This window comes from Dreissena polymorpha, chromosome 2 (genome assembly GCF_020536995.1).
Source record: "Dreissena polymorpha isolate Duluth1 chromosome 2, UMN_Dpol_1.0, whole genome shotgun sequence".
Classification (NCBI taxonomy): Eukaryota; Metazoa; Mollusca; class Bivalvia; order Myida; family Dreissenidae; genus Dreissena; species Dreissena polymorpha.
In genome coordinates, this window is record NC_068356.1 from 68,592,729 (window position 1) to 68,612,840 (window position 20,112).

Below are 20,112 nucleotides of genomic sequence, written 5' to 3' on the forward strand. Positions count from 1 at the left end.
GGCAAAATTATTGGATATATGTGTTTCATGAACTATTAAAGCATACTGTAGAAGCACAGGTACTATGTACTAATTACTGCATAATTATACTAAACTGCTGCAAAAATGTCAGACATTCAGTTGCCATCCACAAGGGAACAGCTAATTCAGTAATGCCAACTTCAGCTAAGTTCATGAAATGTCAATAGATATGTGACCCTATACCACGGGAGTTGAAAAATCAAGAACATAGCAGACATTATGTTTATATTTGAAGGTTGAAAACACTGTACTAAAACATGTACTATTACATAAATATAAATATATGTAAATGTACTGTGTTATTATGAAAAATAATAATTTTCATTTTAAACAGTTTATTTTAAATAATATGATAAATAAACATCACTTTTAGCTTAAACCAAGTAGGTATATGTGCAAAAATGTGAAGCATGCATTTTTTTGGTTTAGACCTTTTTATATAAATAATTCCACTGTTGCCTAATTTACAGGATTTCTTTTCTCAAAGTCTTATCTGCAATTTTTTTTTGAGACCTCTGTATAACTAAAATTACACAATACAATCAAGAACAATTGAAAGGTAATATTTCAACAAGCAAAATATGCATCATCATCACATAAAACAGCTGGTTTGCAAATAAAGAATAGTTCATAATGACTGAGGTAGTATTGTAATTGGAACATTTAACAGAATATAAAAATAAGACAGTCATCGTTTCGTTAGTTGCAAAACTATGGTGCAGAAAATAGTGCATATTGTAAAGACAATTGTTATGTGCTTTTAGCAGCATAAATAATGCAGATAGTAATATTTCGTATAACAATGACAGTCGAGTGCAGCAGGAAGGCCAGTGATTACCTGCAGGCCAGCAAACTTGGCTACCTCGGGTATCATGGGACGTAAGAATATTGTTCGGCTTTGTTTTCAGTACAAAATATCAATCATCTCTAATTTCAACATTATTTAAGCATACAATTGGAAACAATTGGTTTATGCATGAAAGCAGCCAAAGGACTTGGTTCACTCTTACTCCTAACAATTGATTGCATCTGTCAAAATGCATTGAATGCTCCATCACATTTAAATTGCTGAATATTTCAATTATACAAGCCTGCGCCTTATTATGTCCAACAATTAGGGATGACAATGGCAAAACAATGATGTTAGTATCTGTGATACAGTTGAATAACTTTATATTGAACAGAAAGAGGTGACATCTAAACGGAACAATGGAGACCAAAAGATTTAAAACTTTAAAAGGCAATTAAACAATTTCTCGGAAAAAAGTAATCGAATGTGAGGTGAAAAAAACAACAGGTTTATTTGTAAAGTATGTCCTACAACATTTAAATGGAGTATGAATAATTGCTTTTCCAAAACAATTCTGTAAAGGTACCACTTCAAATAGAACAAAAACATTAAATAATCTTTAAAATGTACTTAACAATACTAAGGAAACAAACAGTGCTACAAAATTGTGAACAGAGCCAATAAAAATCCATGTCAATGCCCTTTGGAGAACCCAAATCAGGATTAAGCATTAAACATCAAAGAAATATCACTGACATAAAAGCAGTGTGACCAAATGGGTCATTCTGTGGTATTAGGGTTAGCGTCAGCTGTAAGAGCTTTCGAAGAGGTATACATGACCTCTATAGCTCACCTCTAACAAGAAGAAAACCAAGTATAGCAGATCAAGTTTAAACTGTTCTTTTTTCATATTATTGTATCCTAAATTTCGAAATAAATGTTTATTTTTTGGTAACTTTCCATGTTGACCCACTCCAAAGGTCTTCAACTCTCCATAAAAATGATAAACCTTGCTCTGGAAAAACCGGGCTTAATGCATGTTGGTGAAGTGTCACCCAAGATAAGCTTGTGAAGTCGGCACACTCCAAAGGTCTTCAACTCTCCATGAATATGATCAGACTTGCTCTGGGAAAACAGGGCTTAATGCATATGCGTGAAGTGTCACCCAAGATAAGCTTGTGAAGTCGGCACACACCAATCTGGGTCGCCACTTTCCCCTTTAAATGGAAAGTGTCTTCCCTGATTAGCCTGCGTGACAACACTAACAACACATGCATTAAGTCCTGTTTTCCCAGTGCAAGGCTCAAGTCTTACAAATCCTATGCTGAGTGAGCAGTCATGATGATAGTTTGAAAAGTTGATAAAGAACAGTCAACTCAATATTTTATTAATTTACAATATCATTAATGGTTTCACACTTTAGCCTTTTTTTTTCTTAGTAATAAGACGCACTTGGGTCTAAGACCATATGTAACATGCCTTTTAATCTAATTATGCAAAAATCAATGATTTCCCAGTCAGTAACTACACCTTATTTGACTCTATGACAAAATATTATGTATTCAGACCAGCTAAGACAGAAGGAAAGGTACTTCTGCCATGTACCATTGCAAGTTAACTCAATCACAGTATCTTCTAAATCAACAATCAATTAACAGGTCAGAGAATATTAAAACAGTTTACTGACTGTAAGTGTAAAGTATTCAATATGAATTGTGAATCAATTGATGGTAACATCATCAGCAATGATATAAACTGGTTTTGTAACTGACTATGCTGAACACGTCAAGAATATGAAGTAATTAGAAGTTATTTTCATGGACAATCAAATGCTTAATAAATTTAAAATTGTCAAGTGATCAACGACCAAGGATGAAGAGAAACTTTCACAGCGAAGGTGTTCCAGCTCAGAGGCATCCTTAACCATGAATGCCTAGCGTCCAGAAAAAAGGCCTTGGCAAACAGCGCAGACCCAGATGAGACGCCGCGGCGTCTCATCAGGGTCTGCGCTGTTTGCTTAAAGAAATTTCTGTAAGAAAACATTCTAAACATAGAAATAAATATACTAGACATCCCTTATTTTGTAAAATAAATTGATCCAATTTAGAAGGATGGGAGAGTCCACTAGGCATAAATGGGTAAATACCTAAAACTGCTGTCTGAGTGGAAAATTCTACAGATTGCAATCGTTATAATTATCCTAAAACAGGAAAAAACCTATTAATCTACCATATCATGGACAACAAAAACTGAAAGATGTGCATAAACAGTACTATCAAATACACAAGGTAACAATAATTTACCATTATGACAATGTTTTAGCGCAAAGTGTAGAACAGTGTATCCAGTCCTTTGATTATTTACAAAAATGTTGAAATCACTCACCATTCATGAAGACATCAGCTGTGAAACATTCCAAAGTCCTGAAAAAAAAACACAGAAACTTAACATTATATCACTAACTGAGACTTTGCATGATGATATCAAAATATCATTGGATCAGGCATATCAGCTCATGTTCATTCATGGATTCAGGGTCACGGAGGCATGCAGTACTATACGTGCATGGTACTTCTTACAAAATTGACCCAATTCATGCTTCTTATCAGGTTTACAACTCACATGGCCACTTATGAATGATTAAATCAGACAAGGAATTTTGTTATATATAGATAGATTTCCAACCTTAAAGGTGTACTGTTTCCATAGAATTTTAAAACACCAACAGTATGGCAAGAGGAAAACATTCAAGAAAAATGCTACTGTCAAGTTTGTGTTTTGGATTAAAATTTAAATGTCAAAAGAAACCAAAATCTCATAAATATGATAGAAAGTTACATTGACCCAGATGCTGAATATCATAGTAAATTATATGAATCTAAATATCTTTTTTATTATACGACATCATAAAATACTAGTTATCTGTTACTGATATTTTTTTATAAAACAATAAATTGCGCAACTAATATTATTCTTTGTTTTCTTGTGTGTTCGATTCTTCTTTTGTTGTTAGTTTTTTTCAGTTTTCAACAGTTATTGAGTCGAATCATATTGGTCAGTTAACCCACTCACCCTTTTTCTGAGCTAGCTGATAAACCAGTATAATGGGTACTAACTTTTTGTCACAACTGCCCTTTTATAATCAGAAATAGGGAGGAGAATGGGTTGTCATTTGATGTCATTATGAAGACTCACTTTTGCCCATTAAATATGTAATACATTTGGGCCATGCTCTGTGAAAAAAGGTTTAATGCATATGCATAAAGTGTCATCCCAGATTAGCCTGTGCAGTCCACACAGGCTAATCAGGGACGACACTTTCTGCTTTTATGATATTTTCCTTTTAAAGAAAGACTTTTCTTAGCAAAAAATCCAGTTTAGGCGAAAAGTGTCGCCCCTGATTAGCCTGTGCAGTCTGCACAGGCTAATCTGGGATGACACTTTACGCACATGCATTAAATCCCTGTTTTACAGAGCATGCAATTGCATGCACTGTTCATTAAGTATTGTCAACCAATTTCTGTACCCATCAGAAGCCTTATTTAAAGCCCATATAATACAAATTTTTTGCCATGATTAATGCATTCAAGCAGACCCAACTCTTTCTAGTTTAAACTATCACAATTTTGTAAGTTCACTAACTTAGTTGTCAAAATAGAAAAAAATGCCTATAAAAAAAATATAATAATATTACACACACAGCCTAGCTCCACAACAAGAGTCACTTACCATGAGCATCCCATCTTTAAGTTTGGGTGATAAACCCCTATCTTAATTGTATCTTTATTTTAATTTTATCTCAATTTGCATTTCTCTATCTCCTTTGATGTCTATTTTTCGGCGTAAGCTGCATAAGCCAGCTTTTCACCCTGACTTGACCTTTGTAAGTGTCCAATAAAATTCAAATAAAATTTCCCGCGGCTAGGTACGAATGAATACACTTCATTTATTCCATTGGCTGATTTGAGTATACCACCAGAACATTGGAAACATATCCGCGTCTTTGTACCACTGTTTTACTGTATGAAACAATTTTATCTCTAATGAAAAGGCTTAATAGATAGAACAGTTTTACACTCAATTCTCGACATCAATACAGTTTGTGCGTACACCTTTTATTTTCAGAGTATTACCAGCGCAAAAGCGTTTATACTTAAAAGGCTATGTTCTCATATTTAGTACTTACTTCCATATTCCTGTCAACATGTTAACATGTAAAAGTATAAAGAGCAGTGGAAGCGAGGCCTCACTTTAAAGAATTGCATTTCAACCCGCGAGGTTTCGGGTCAAGTCGCGGACATTCAGAGTTTATATACAGGTCATCACCGGAGTTCGCGGTCAGTAAAATAATCGTTATATAATAAAGACGCTATCCGTGAACTAGGTTACCTGGAATTTTCTTTAGACCAGAAATATGTTAAAAGAAGATATTCAGCAATATAATTATGGTATGTCAATAATAGATTCTTAATGTGTTTTCAACAATACAATGATAAATATTATTTTTAATAAATTTAACAATAATTATTCCACCATATTGCCTAATGTACTAAAGTGATATTATGAGCATGTAACAGTTTATAGGTGTCTATCGCAACCGTTGATTATTTTTGATGTTTCTACTTCATATACACTTATAGTAATTAATGCAGCATCAACATACTAAAACAATATACCAGAAAGAGAAAAATAATGCATTTGAATATTAACCGTACTTTCGTTTGACAACTGATCATGCGTTTACGAGGTGAACCTAAATTTAGTTTTAGTGCAGATTTGTTCATACGACACAAAGACACAATATTGTTTTACGGATCATTTCGGCTTACAGGACTGGGTGGGTCACGTAAGAATATCGAATATAAAATATATTTTTATAAACAACTGGTAGCAAGGTGAGTTGCAGATAATTGATCAGTAACCACATTTTAACTAACTATTTTGACCTGTTAATTCTTTTCAGCTCAATTCGACAGTGCAAAATGCCCATAATATCACTTTAAGCATGAGCACGATGATTCTCGATACTGTTAATAATCGAATCAAATAGCAATGCCCGACAGACCACTAAAACAGGTTTGTTCTGGTGTGGCCGGTTGACTCATATGTTTAAATTTCACTTCCATTCTTCTTTTGGTTTTCTGTTTTGTATCTATAGGTTTATGACCAGCAATATGTTATAATGTAAAATAAGCCGCGAAAACTCCCCGTAACATCCCGTACTGCGTGTGATGCAGCTAAGAACTGCACAGAAAAAGACATTCGCTATCCTTGATCTCATTCATTAAACTATTTACGCCGTTTATCTTTTTTAAAGATATTTCTTGTTACACATATGTTTGCCACACAACTGGTTTAAAGATGAGACAAGTATTCTAACATATTATGAGTAACCTGAGGCCACATAAAGATATAATGTATACATTCTTTATATAATTATTGTTATATTTCGAAATTATAATTATTTTTATATTTTACTGATTATAGACTATATGCTGATATATATTATACAAGTTCAACTACATGTATAATTATTTTGTAATTATGACGTTGCTACTTAATTTATATGTGGTTTGGATTTGCACTGTTATATTCTATGCTCCTTCAAATTACAATTAATGTTTTACCTATTAAATGATTATAAAAGTATTTAAAAGCATCCATATGTAGCAATATACACTGTTAACAGTGTGATTTAAAACGAGTTTTCTTCAATTATCTGTAAAGTTCATCCATAACTATTTTATAACATTTCTGCTAAATCCACTTACTAATTTTGTTATGTATTGTGTATTATTGTTTTTGTTTAACACTAGAAACTGTAAAGTGTATGTGTAATAAAATTATGTTCTGTTCATTTGTGTTTTTACATAATTATATTTATTAGGTCATCCTAAGCTACTTTAGATTTTGTTCACAGGATTTTTAACCGTTTACCACTTAGATATGTATTTTCATGTATTTGTAGTCCCTTAGGAAGTTAATTTTAATTAAAGACCTTTCTTACTACATTCAAGTTTTAAAGTCTTCATTTCCAGCCCTTAGATACTAATGGACAGCAAACAGCAAAAAACCTGAGCAGACTGCGAGTTACTCGCAGGCTGTTTTGGTTTTACGCTATTTGCACATAGCCATTTTTACTTTGCTTCTATTTAGATGGAAAGGGTTAAAACTCCAGCTGCATAAGCTTTAACCCTTTGCATGCTGGGAAATTTGTCGTCTGCTAAAATGTCGTCTGCTGAATTTGTAAAATAAGCATTTTCTTCATTTTTTTCAAAGAATACTATCAGAATAGCAAACAGTTTGGATCCAGATGAGACGCCACGTTCTGTGGCGTCTCATCTGGATCCAAACTGTTTGCAAAGGCCTTTAAAATTCAGCTCCAGCGCTTTAAGGGTTAACATATTATTCTTTGCTGTAGACATTTAATTAGGCTCAACTTCATTTGCTCTATAAGATATGTATATGTGATAATTGCACCACGGCCAAATAGGTTAAATGTGATCTATTGCTCTAGGTCAACTGATAACTAGGATAAATGTGACTTGGTCTTTTATGGAAAACTAAGATAAATGCGAAATCATCTTTTGTGAAATGTCATATAATGATAATTCATACATAATAAATTACTAAACCAATATAATGATAATCCATACATAATAAATTACTAAACCAATTGCATTCCTGTTGCTGACACAGCTGCTATGTGTAGGTCAATTATCCCTTTCCCACTCAGATGCAAAGTGAAAATGGCTATGAGCAAACAGCAAAAAAACAGAACAGCCTGCGAGTAACTCACAGTCTGTTAAGGTTTTATGCTATTTGCTGCTTATCAGTATGTAAGGGTTGGAAATGAAGCCTTTAAAATTTGAATCAACTAAGAGAGGTCTTTAATTATATTTAACTTTTAGAGGGACTACAAATGTGTCAATATACGTATCTAAGAGGTAAAGGGCTATATTGGTCACAGCTCTAACCTGTTGCAGACCTGGCAGCGGCCAATTGTATAAATCTGGATAACTCTTATCCAGCGGATAACTTTTGGTTATCCTATCATAAAATTGAAGATAGCCAAAAGTTATCCGCTGGATAAGAGATATCCAGATTTATACAATTGGCTACAGGAATACATCTTTTAGCCAATATGTATCCATATAATGTAAAATAAGAGACGTGCTCTGTGAAAAAGGGTTTAATACATGTGCGTAAAGTGTCGTCCCTGATTAGCCTGTGCAGTCCGCACACGTCAGGCTAATCAGGGAGGACACTTTCCGCCTTAAATGGATTTTTGCTTAGAAAATACTGTCTGTGAACAGAAAATATCATTAAAGCCGAAAGTGTTGTCCCTGATTAGCCTGTGCAAACTGCACAGGCTAATCTGGGACGACACTTAACGAACATGCATTAAAGCCCTTTTTCACAGATCACATCCCAGGTCACAAATTTAACCTGTTGCAGACCAGGAATACATCTTTAAGCCAATATGTATCCATATAATGTAAAATCATTATTATTTGTGGGACCCTTATTTTCCTTGATTTTGTGGGCTGACAAATCCACAAAGTTAATACAGACAATTTAGTTAATGACCCCAAAAAAATCCTCTGCCCTGGTTTTTTCAAAATCCGAAAACCAGCAACTGACATGTCCACACAAAAAGTGATTGTTTGAAAAACCATAAAATAAGAAAACGAATGTAAATGCTTAATTATTTATATATTTATTATAATTATTATATTATTGTTATTATTATTATTTATTTTTTTTTTTCAAGCTGCAAAATTTGATACAATAAATATAAATGATCGTACAGTATCTTACCAATAGAGAATGATGACCGTAACTCTTCCATGGCAATAATCATCACAACAATGAAGACGTATTTCCCGGATACCTGGTGTCAAGTGTCAAGTGTCTTTGATGTTCTATTAAGGTCAAGATAACTGTCTGTAGACGCACCAGAGACAAATGCCATCCCTCTTTGTACTCGTTTGGTCTGGAAGTGGATCAAGAAATTGTTGATAAATAACTGTGCAGTAGACAAGAAAGTCCATAATTTCTTGGCAACAAATATTACAACCAAATATTACAAAACAAGTTTACTTTTTACCAAAAATAATTTGCTTATGGTAGTTTGGAGAAGGTTTATATGGGAAATTCATGTAGACTTTTTGAAAAAAAACATCTCATTTACACTATTGTTTCTATTGCTTTCACATAATATTTTGTTATGTTTTACAACATACATTACTTAAAAAATCATGATGGAAAAGCTTAAATTAAACAAACCAAACCATTTTTAAGTTTTCATAGTCAATCACCAACATACAGACATAAATCATGCATGAAATTGCCAATAGAGAATATCTCACCAGAGACTTTGAATCCTTTGAATGAATATTTCAGAAACACCATCAAACTTCCTAAGTCCCACAAAGTAATATGACTCCATAAACATTAGAAGGATGCACATTTCAAGAAACAAGTATCAATAAAGTTATAAGCACTTTCTAGAAATATTTCAATTACTAAAAGCATCTTTCTTACATTCTCATCATGAATTTTATGCTCCCCAATTGGAGCATTGAGAAATGCTCTACAACTCGTTCCACACATGTTGCACACAAGAAAAGCAATAAACAATAACCAATTATCGAACCAGTCTTAAATATTTGGATGAAGCAAGACCTGTCCCTGGACCTTACATTACGGGGAAAGCAACAGAGTCTGTCAATGAACATCAATACCGTGGCTGCTGCATCTATCTATTCAACATGGACTGGTATACAAGTTCAGCAGCGTGAATACATTTTTCATGAGGCAATATTATATCCAGTCATTGTTATATGTGAAGTTTTATGCATCATGAAATATAATCAATTAGTGGTAAATGCTTCGTTCTTTTTGATCTTATTTCTTATGCTTGGACTGTTTGCGGTGCATTACCACTCAATGTCAGGCTACACATATTCAATACATAATTGCTAGCACCATATATAATATACCTCATACAATTGTGAATTCATCAAATTAAAGATAAATGCATGAAATATGAATTTGAAATCTGCCAAATGACTGAACAACTGAGTTCACTCTCAATTATACATCCATTGAGATGTCTACACTTATTAATAAATAAAGCCTTAAGGAACAATTAGAACAAAAGAAATCAGCCCACATTAGCTTCTTGAACAAGTGACACAGCCCGAATTTACAGTATAAACAAGTGAATACAGCCTAATTGTTTTTTTTAACAAATTTATATAGTGCCCTTTTCCTACAGTATGTGTGTTCAGAGGCGCTTCACATTTTTAGCATAGGTGCGTTTACGCACCTATGCTTATGGTATATACCACATTTCAAAAATCCACATCGCTCGGTTACCCATTATGAAGCCTTACCTGATCAAAAATCAGACGAAATATCTATTTAATTTAGTATATGGTCATTCTTACAAAAAAAATTTGGAAACGTTTTTCTAACGTTTTCTTCCAAGAATATTGCTGACACCGTTTTTAGTGAATTTTTCTAAGACCGTTTTATGTCAAAAAATCTTCTTATAACCTAAAACAAATTTCATTTGTAAAACAATTCTATCTGCACTATAAATCTCAATCTCCTACGCAGTGGCCTCCCTTATACTAGAAGTTACTGACCGGGCGAAGCAAGGGAAGTAACTGCTTTGAGGAGTTTCTATAAAAATCTGCATTCAGAAATCTGTATTCAGAACTCAATCTGTAGTGCACGTCTGCATCTAACGCTTACCACAAGTTTTACGACAAATTCTTGACGCAGACGAATAGGGTAGCGTCTATTTTCATTTGTGAAAAGATACAGATCTGTCCGTGCTTAAATTTTGAAAGGCTTGGGTAATTATTTTTCATAAGCGTTTCAAACACTGATGTAAATGGAAAGATTATCTATTTAAATAGTCGGTAATTGTTTGAAATTATTGATTTGAGAAATTCGCGGATGGCGTTATCGAACTACATTATACCACGTGACGCCATTCTTCCCTGTATCTTGCACCTATGCTTTTAACGCCATCGGCGCTCTCGTTTCTCCTTGTGACTGGGTCATTAGGCATCCGTTAACATTCAGTGCAGTATGCAGCCACGGCACATTGGCTTATTTCCCTCACAGGTACCCAATTATACACCTGGGTGGAGAGGAGCACATGTGGGATAAATTTCTTGCTCAGGAAAATTCCAGCTGTCAGGGCGGGATTGGAACCAGGGACCTCTCGATCTTTAAGCCTGCGTCCTACCATTAGACCACTGCTCCCTTTACCACTTAGCTATGTATTTTGATGCATTTGTTGACCTTTAGAAAGTTTGATTTTATTAAAGACCTTTTGTACTTGATTCAAGTTTTAAAGGCTTCATTTTCAACCCTAAGATACTGATGAGCAGCAAACAGCATTAAACCTGAACAGACTGCGAGGTACTCGCTGTTAATCTGGTTTTATGCTGTTTGCACATAGACGTTTTCACTTGGCTTCTGAGTGGGAAAGGGTTATGTTTAAAGATTACTTCAAATCTTGTAGACATTTTAGCTCGACTTTTCGAAGAAAAATTAGAGCTATACTACTCGCCCCGAGTTCAAAGTACACCAATTGTTGAAGACCTTGACCTTGAGACAGACCCCACTTTGACCAGATTCAAACATGGCCTAGATAGTGTAAAGATAAATAATTATACCACATTTCATCAAGATTGAGTTATTATGTTGCCTCAAATGTGGTTACACGATTTTTCTAAGATTTGATCTAGTGAACAATTTTTTTTAAGCACATGACTAGATTCAAACTTGGCCTGGAAATAAGTGACTACAACCCACACTAACCTTATTGAATAATTGAATACAACCCACATCATCCTTATTGAATAAGTGAATACAACCAACACAAGCCTTATTGAATAATTGAATACATTACCCACACTTGCCTTATGTAATAATTGAATACAACCAACATAAGCCTCAAGTAACAAATGAATACATCCAGTGAATACAACCCACAATAGCCTTATTGAATAAGCAGGGTTTTTTTTGGCAGATTTTATAGCCGAAATTAATTCGGCTATATTCCCAATCGCAAAAAGTATATTTTTTTCCCAACATTTGCTTAAAAATTCCCAATTGGGAAAAAAAGCTAATGACATCTGCTGTTTCAATTTTTAACAAAGTGAAGTCTGATCCAGTTATGTACAGTTTTTAGACAACACCTCGATTTGGATAACGTAGGCATTATTCGTGTGCCCGATATTCTCTGTGTTGTTCAGGCGCTTATTATATTTGTGATGAAATTTAAGTGTTTTGTGATTGGGCTGAATGGAAAACAAATATGTCACACAATTCGAAATATTACTTGAAAAAGATTCCTTAGCAAAAATGTAACCAAACAAAAACTGTTTTTTTTTAAGCAAGCATCCTTAAAAAAAAACAACATCGTCAACAAGTACAAGTCCTCCCATTGAAACTCCTTCAATTGTCAATGATAGTAATTGAATAACAATTAAAGTGACTCTCTGGCATCGTCATCCGCACATCGTTGATTTCCGAAAGCAAAATGCTGACTGATATTCAACATGTTGAAACTAGGGAAATAAGTTTGTGACTGAAGACTTTGTGTGAGTTTATTATGTGGAAAACTGTGGATCATGATGGTGTTTGTGGAGTTTGTGATAAAAGATATTGAACTCTTTCATGTATTTTGAGTCAATAAATTCCATAACTCAGAGCGATATTTGCTTACTCGGATATTTCGACTATATCACATATATCTCACATGACGACTATGTGATATAGTCGAAATATCCGAGTAAGCAAATATTGCTCTGAGTTATGGAATTTATTGACTCAAATGATGAATCCAGAGCAGGAGAACAACCTTCATAGTTGTATTATTTTATGTAGTTTTAAATCCCAATTTATTTTCCCAATTTCTTGAAAATGCAGATAAAATTCCCAATTTCAAAGCCATGGGCTATCTTCCCAAAATGCTGAGAAAAAAACCTGGAATAAGTGAATACAACCCACACAAGCCTGATGGAACTAGTGAATACAACAACATAAGCCTCAAGTAACAAATGAATACATCCAGTGAATACAACCCACACTAGCCTTATTGAATAAGTGAATACAACCCACTATTACCTTATGGAACAAGTGAATACAACCCACACTTGTCTTTTGCAACAAGTGAATACAACCCACTATTATCTCATGGAACAAGTGAATACAACCCACTATTATCTCAAGGAACAAGTGAATACAACCCACTATTATCTCATGGAACAAGTGAATACAACCCACTATTATCTCATGGAACAAGTGAATACAACCCACACTACAGCCTCATGGAATAAGTGAATTCAACCCACACTAGCCTTATGGAACAAGTGAATACAACCCCCACTATAGCCTTATGGAACAAGTGAACACAACCAACAAGAGTTGTATAGAACAATTTAAATAGTGAATATAACCCACCAAGTGGCTAGGCTCAATATAATAACTTTTTCATAGCTCTTTTCCTTTCATGGCAGTGCAATCAAGCTATATAAACAGGGATCATATTTTTTTCGGTTTTGTCGGTCCTATAGACCGATTGGGGTCATGAAAGACCGATTGAAAATCCCAAACAGTCGGTCCGATTCCGTCCAACATCCCTAAAAAAAAACGATGTAAAGTCTATAAATTCCCAATAAAATTCGTTATTTAAGCTCAGTTTGGCTAAAATTTACCATCGCTAATCCCTTTATTGCCCCCAATTAACAACCCGCTTCTGCTACTCGAGTGGACCAGTGTTGTTTTTGACACCTTATCAGCGATTTATCGGCAAATTATTGATTTTATCAGGCATTCACACCACAGTGTTTTTATGAAAGGGGTTTCTAATTGCTATCGAAAGATTTATCATACAGAAATAAACGCCATTGACACTACCGGTAATTATCCTGTGTATTATACCACCTTAGGTTATAAAACCTGTTAAAACACCTATTTTGTACATCAAACAAATTGGATGCTGACCATTACGCATCGATGTTTCACATAAATTAACTTTCGTTTTCGACTGATTTTCAACATATTGTAACATAATGCATCACTCTAAATTTAGAGTTATTTGACGATTGGTTGAATAAGAACTACGTAATTGTCAGTAAGACCGGTGTGACACAATGCGATGGGCTCACATCGCGTCACGCGATTTACATACGTTCAAGGGGATATCCCTGTACCAATTGGATGTCAAATCGAGGCATACGGGGAAACCCCACAATTCAGTTTATAGAGCGTGTTAAATTCCGAACAATGAAGAACGCTGAGTTCATGAATTTCTTAACACATGTGTCGTCAAAATTGGGCAGATAATTAGAGTCTTTGTGAGTAATATACTTACTCAAGTAAAGGTCGAATGATTGATCGTTTTAGGTGTCCTGCTTTTTGGTAAAATATCCCGACAATTTTTTATGGAGTGTCCTGATTTTGTCCTGAAAAATTCTGGCATGTATTTCGGATGTAAATTTACGAATACTTTTTCCCCCGATTTTAAATCCAGACCGATTGATGTTGTGGGAAAATATGATCCCTGTATATAAAGAGGATATTTATAAAAGCTCAAAATATCACCAAATTATTTTACAAATCTCATCAAAGTGATAGTTATTAATTTTATTGCAAAATTGTGTTTGCATTCCATAAGCAATGCACACCGGCATAACAATCCTACAATATCATTATTCGAAACCAAACAGCGACCACAAGCATCATCACATTAAACTTGTGGTTTTTTTTGGCAAGTGCAAACAACCTTTCGTGAATCTCTTGTGACCACTGCCAGACAAAATGTCTGAGGGAGTGTCTAAGACATGACACAATTGAGCCCCACTTGAGCAAACAAAATGTTTTTTATGGAACAATAATCGGTTCTAAGAATAAACCCTTGCATGACATTATAGTTGACATCATTTGCTGGGAGGGTTTTCAGCTAGGGATGGTAATAAAAACCAATATACAAGAATTATTGTTCAGATGATTTTGCCATTTGATACGGTTCCTACATTAAAATCCTGGTGACAGATGGTAGACTAGCCGATAATCACTTAATAAACGCATAGAAATCGAGAGGCTGAGCTACTTAATACCGCAATATACAGTTCTTTTGCTTTCCCTACTTAACCTTTACCACTTAGACACGTATTTTGATGCATTTGTAGTCCCTTAGAATTATTTAATTAAAGGCCCTTCTAACATGATTTAAGTTTTAAAGGCTTCATTTCAAGCCCTTTGATACTGATGCCAAGACATTTTACGATGACCATAAGCATCATGTACTTTCTACCAATTGCGGTAGTTAATTGAATTATCTTTTGCACTTGGTGCCAGCTGTGGTATATGAATTGTCAGGGATATGATATTTGGTTGCAACAACTGTTAGTGTTGGCTTACTTTAACATCCATGTGGTCATTTAATAGCAATCACATGGCTCAAATATGATAATTTAAGTACTTTAAGTGAATATTCTTCACATCAACTGCAATTTTTGGTTGAATAAAACAATGGCCAGATGTCTAATGACAAGTAGAGATACTTGTCAACTAATGAATGACTTGGCATATCTATTGGGTAAACAAAATGACATCTCTAGAGTTCTCACAACATAGTTACCTAGATTTTAACCTAATGCGACCCAATTTCAATCTAAGTCAATACATAATTGGCACAAATGTTCAGACAAATTTTCATAAAAATTTATAGGCTATAAAATTGGCCTTTAGGGTGTTTAAAAGCATTTTCTTTTATTTGACCTAGTGACCTAGATATTAATCCCAGTGGACGATCTTTTGAACTGGGCCAAGACATCATTTGGACAAAATGTTATATCCAAGTTTAATATAAATAAGGCAATATATGTGGCCTCTTTAGTGTTCACAATTTTTTACTATAATTTGACCTATTGACAGAGTTTTTCACCACACGTTACCCAGTTTCAAACTGAGCACTGACATTATAATGACAAAATTAATGTTCTAAGACTCGTGAAGATTGGGCAATAAATATGGTCTACAGAGTTTTCACAAGCGTTATTTTTATTTGACCTAGTGACTTAGTTTTTGACCCCATTTGACCCAGGTTCAAATTTGGTCCAGATATCATTGAGACAAAGTTTTGACATATCTTAATGAAGATAAGGCAACACATGTGTCCTCTAGAATGTAAAAAAGCATTTTCTTTAACATGACCTATTGACCTAGTTTTTGACCCCATGTGACCAATTTCGAAACCCAGTTTAAAGTGTTCACAATCCACATTTGACAACATACAACACATGACAAACAAAAAGGCGAAACAAAAGCTCGACCATGAGCACTGTGTGCTCAAATAAGCTTAAATGAAAATAAAACATTGAGGGCCCATTTTCTGAAAAGATTTGTTTTTTTCACATCAACATTAACTACTGATTGCACATAAAATCTCTGTCTACACGGAAATTAGGAACACCTTGTGGTCCATGAACAACCTTAATAGTCTTTCAATACACAAGGCAATTTTCTCAGCGGCAGCCATTTTGGCTGGAGAATAATAATTTTCATCAACAAAATCTTGAGAAATGTCTGTGTTCCATTTGCATAACAAAACTGTACTCCATTACCAACAATGGTAGAAAACCACAGATCTGAATGCCTGATATACATTAGTCTACAAGCAAAACCATCAGAAGAGACTGCCCAACAATCCAGACATACATTTGCCCCAGCAATCAATATTGTAACAAATCAAGGTGGTGCATTCAGTAGAATTTACATAACTCAGTCTATCTACATCAAGTCCCCTTTCTGCTATGAGCATGATGGACTATACACCCAAATAAAGTTCTAATGTCATAAGCTCTCCTCCTTCCTACATGGCTATGGCAGCGTGCCATTTGCATAACCAAAAAATGCTGAATCTGCAAGAAAATTTAACTGCTGATAGGAAACCATTTAGCAAATGGGATACTCCACAATATCATGCCTGCAATAAATAATAAAGTTTCTTGTCTGGGAAAATATGCACATCTTCAAATATGAGAACATTTCAAAGGCATAAATATTTTGCCAGTTATGGCCTAAAATTCAAAACCGTCTTTATCTGCTCTGTGCTTGAATCAATATGAAAACCAGTCTGATTAAATGCTGCGCGAACAGATTACGCCAATTTCAATACGTCTAAAATTCTAAGCTTTGAAATTCAGAGAAAACAAAATTGTCTCAATTTCAGGGACTTTTCTTTCCATGCCAAATGACCTTTTATGTTTTTATAATTTGTTCTTCTTTTAATAAAAACAGTTTCAAACAATTTTTCTTGCATGTAAAGCTATCTTTGAATGAATAATCATTCATTTTTTTAAATTATATTAGAAAATATATTTAAATTGAGAACAATACTGTATATTATAGATTATATTTTTTAGTGCATACAATGCACATATGTTTTAAAAGCAGTATATTCCCCTATTAACCCTTTACCACTCAGATACGTATATTGACGCAGTTGTGGTCCCTTAGAAAATTACATTTAATTAAATACCTTTCTTACTGGATTCAAGTTGTAAAGGCTTCATTTTACACCCTTATATACTGATGAGCAGCAAACGGCATAAAACCTGAACAGACTGCGAGTTACAAATATTTTAGATCATTATGTGTAATCCAACGCTTTCTGCGTCTAAATGTACAATACTTAATAAAAAAAAATCAATATGTACATGTTCAAACATGTTTAAATGGAACTACATCCACATAATTTTATGAAACAGACAGGAATTTTATATAGTGTAAGAAACACACTCAAGTTTTCTCTCAAATATTTTAGACTCCAGGCCATAAAGAATTTCAACCGGAAAAAGCTATTTCAACCCCAAATAAAATTCAAGATCTATACCATTTAAAGCGTATGCTGCATTATAATTCTTTACCAGCTCTCCCATCAGTCAGTATTAGAGATCTTATACAAATGGCTACAATAATTCAACATGTATTTGCCCAGGGAACATATTGCACTATTTCTCATAAAAGACACAACAATAATCAAAATTTATGGATTACACAAAATTCCTCGACAAGTGGATAAAAGCATGACTTTTTTCCATGATGGCAAAGTGGGAGGAACATTTATTGTTGATTGCCAATATTTCAGTAACCCCACAAATTCAAATGATTGCTTCATGCAAAGAACCAAATCTGCACCGTCAGCAGGACAGTTTTGGCCATGTGGAGCCACAAGAGAATTTATTGATACAAAACATTGCTTTCCGATATCCTGATCAGGAAAAAGCTTTCCCAGCCAAATTTGGCCCCAGCTATATTTTGCCTATTTCGCAATATTATTGAAAATGTTATGAAATATTATCTACTCTCAGTTGTGTTTGCATTAATTGGTTGTTAATGGTTTAAATAGCACTCATTAGACTCCCAAAACTGCGTCCCCATGTGAGCTACATGTAATTCATTTGGAATTGTGATGAGGCACATGTACAATAATTTGTTACACCTAAAAGGGGTTTATCAGAATATGTACAGAGAAAACTAATAAACCCTTCTGGCTTTCAACAGATAATTGTCACATGAAAGCGAAATTACCCCTATGAACATATGAACAATGAACAGATAATTTTCCCATGTAAGTCAAAAGGCCCTATTAGCATGAACAGATAGTTTTCCCAAGAAAGTCAAAAGGCCCTATCAGCATATGTAAAATAAAGAATGATAATCCTTTCTGGCTTTCAACAAATGCATCAAAATGTGGACATAAGTGCAACTCCATTCACATAAACTGAAGTCACTTTTGCAAAACACATTGGGAGATAGATCCATATCTTCAATATCCAGGTATATTTAAATTACTGAATATGTTTCAAATGTGATCTGGCCTTGCCCTTCACACCCCTCTCTGTCAGCAGACATTGACATTGTCTGTGACTTTGAAGAAACTTGCATAACTAAAAAAATAAAAATAACTAGCATACCGTCTCGTAATTGTTACAAAATGTTACTGCCCTATATATTTTGTCCTTTGAATAATCATATTTGTTGCTTGCTTCAAAAAATTATTTATGGAAACAACCTCATATAGAGTATTGCTCAAAATGGCTTACTACATGTCTTATAATTATATAGACACCCTTTCTAACAAAAAAATCCATGACCTTTACAGATATTTCCAGTGTATTGACGAGTTATGGTGAAAATAATGTGTTTCTCAAATGGCAGGATAAATCTGTCTCTACAATGAATTCAGTCTGATGCCGAGGTTTTGACAAGAATTACATGTATCTCAGTAAACAGCAGACAATAATTCCATTAAGCGAGACATCTGAGAACAGAATCAGTCAAAGAAACTTAGTCCCACTTAAAAGCTATCCTCCATCAATAGTTCAGCCTTGTTTTTTAGATGGTCGCTTAGCGACCGTCTAAGGTGGTTAGTCTAAAATTCAGGTCCATACACCTTAGCTACTAGGAGCCCAATACCCGCTTACTACGCTTATCCGCGCGAGAGTTGTATAATTTATGCAAGAGGTTTGAGTTCTCCAATTATATTCATACACAAATAAAAACATTATATTAATATCGTGTTAAATGCAATAGTTTCGAACGGTGCGTTTATAGAAAAGAATCAATAAACAATTATCGTATTGTACATGTCACGGAGGCGATTGTTTATGAATTAATAAAATAGTCCATTTTCTGCAGCGTCTTCATGACGTAGTATTTTCGCTCAGTCCATTCATAATATGAGGCTATTAATAGATGCACCTGTCGATAAACAAAGGAGAGTTCACCGGCGATAACAACGCAATAGGTTACGCTCTCACATACACCTCAATTACGTAGTACAAGTCATTTGTAAATTGAGGCTATTAATAGATTTGGGAAAAAGTTTACGCTTATTTATATTCTCAATTTATAAAACGTTGAACATTAGTTCAACAATAACTTCAGCAATACGATAGACAAAAACAAACAATGTTTCATAATTGCTAAACCCGAACATAACAAACAATTTATAATAATAATAGGAATGACCTGTTTCGTAACCTTGTTCATGCTTCTACAGCGGGTATTTCTGGAAAACGTTCTTTGGTTCTCAACAGATAGCGGCGATCTTTTGCATTTACGGGTGCTAGCAACGCATTAGTAGAAGGTTTAGCTTGTTTAAATTCACAGTTATCAATACATAGACAGTTGGATATGAGTTCATCAATTACTAAAGGCATACTATAAGCAACCTCGAAAATGCTTTATAATCGCTAAAA

General features: G+C 34.2%; 1 long non-coding RNA gene across 1 annotated transcript in view; it reads right to left on the reverse strand.

Annotated features, from left to right (window-relative positions):
- LOC127867471 (uncharacterized) overlaps positions 1–20,112 on the reverse strand; it is a 45,335-nt gene that overhangs the window by 16,842 nt on the left and 8,381 nt on the right. Inside the window, exons 2-3 of the long non-coding RNA XR_008043508.1 lie at positions 8,633–8,807; positions 3,197–3,234 (exon numbers count right to left, since the gene is read on the reverse strand). This is a non-coding gene — a long non-coding RNA (uncharacterized LOC127867471). The remainder of the gene's footprint in view (positions 1–3,196; positions 3,235–8,632; positions 8,808–20,112) is intronic.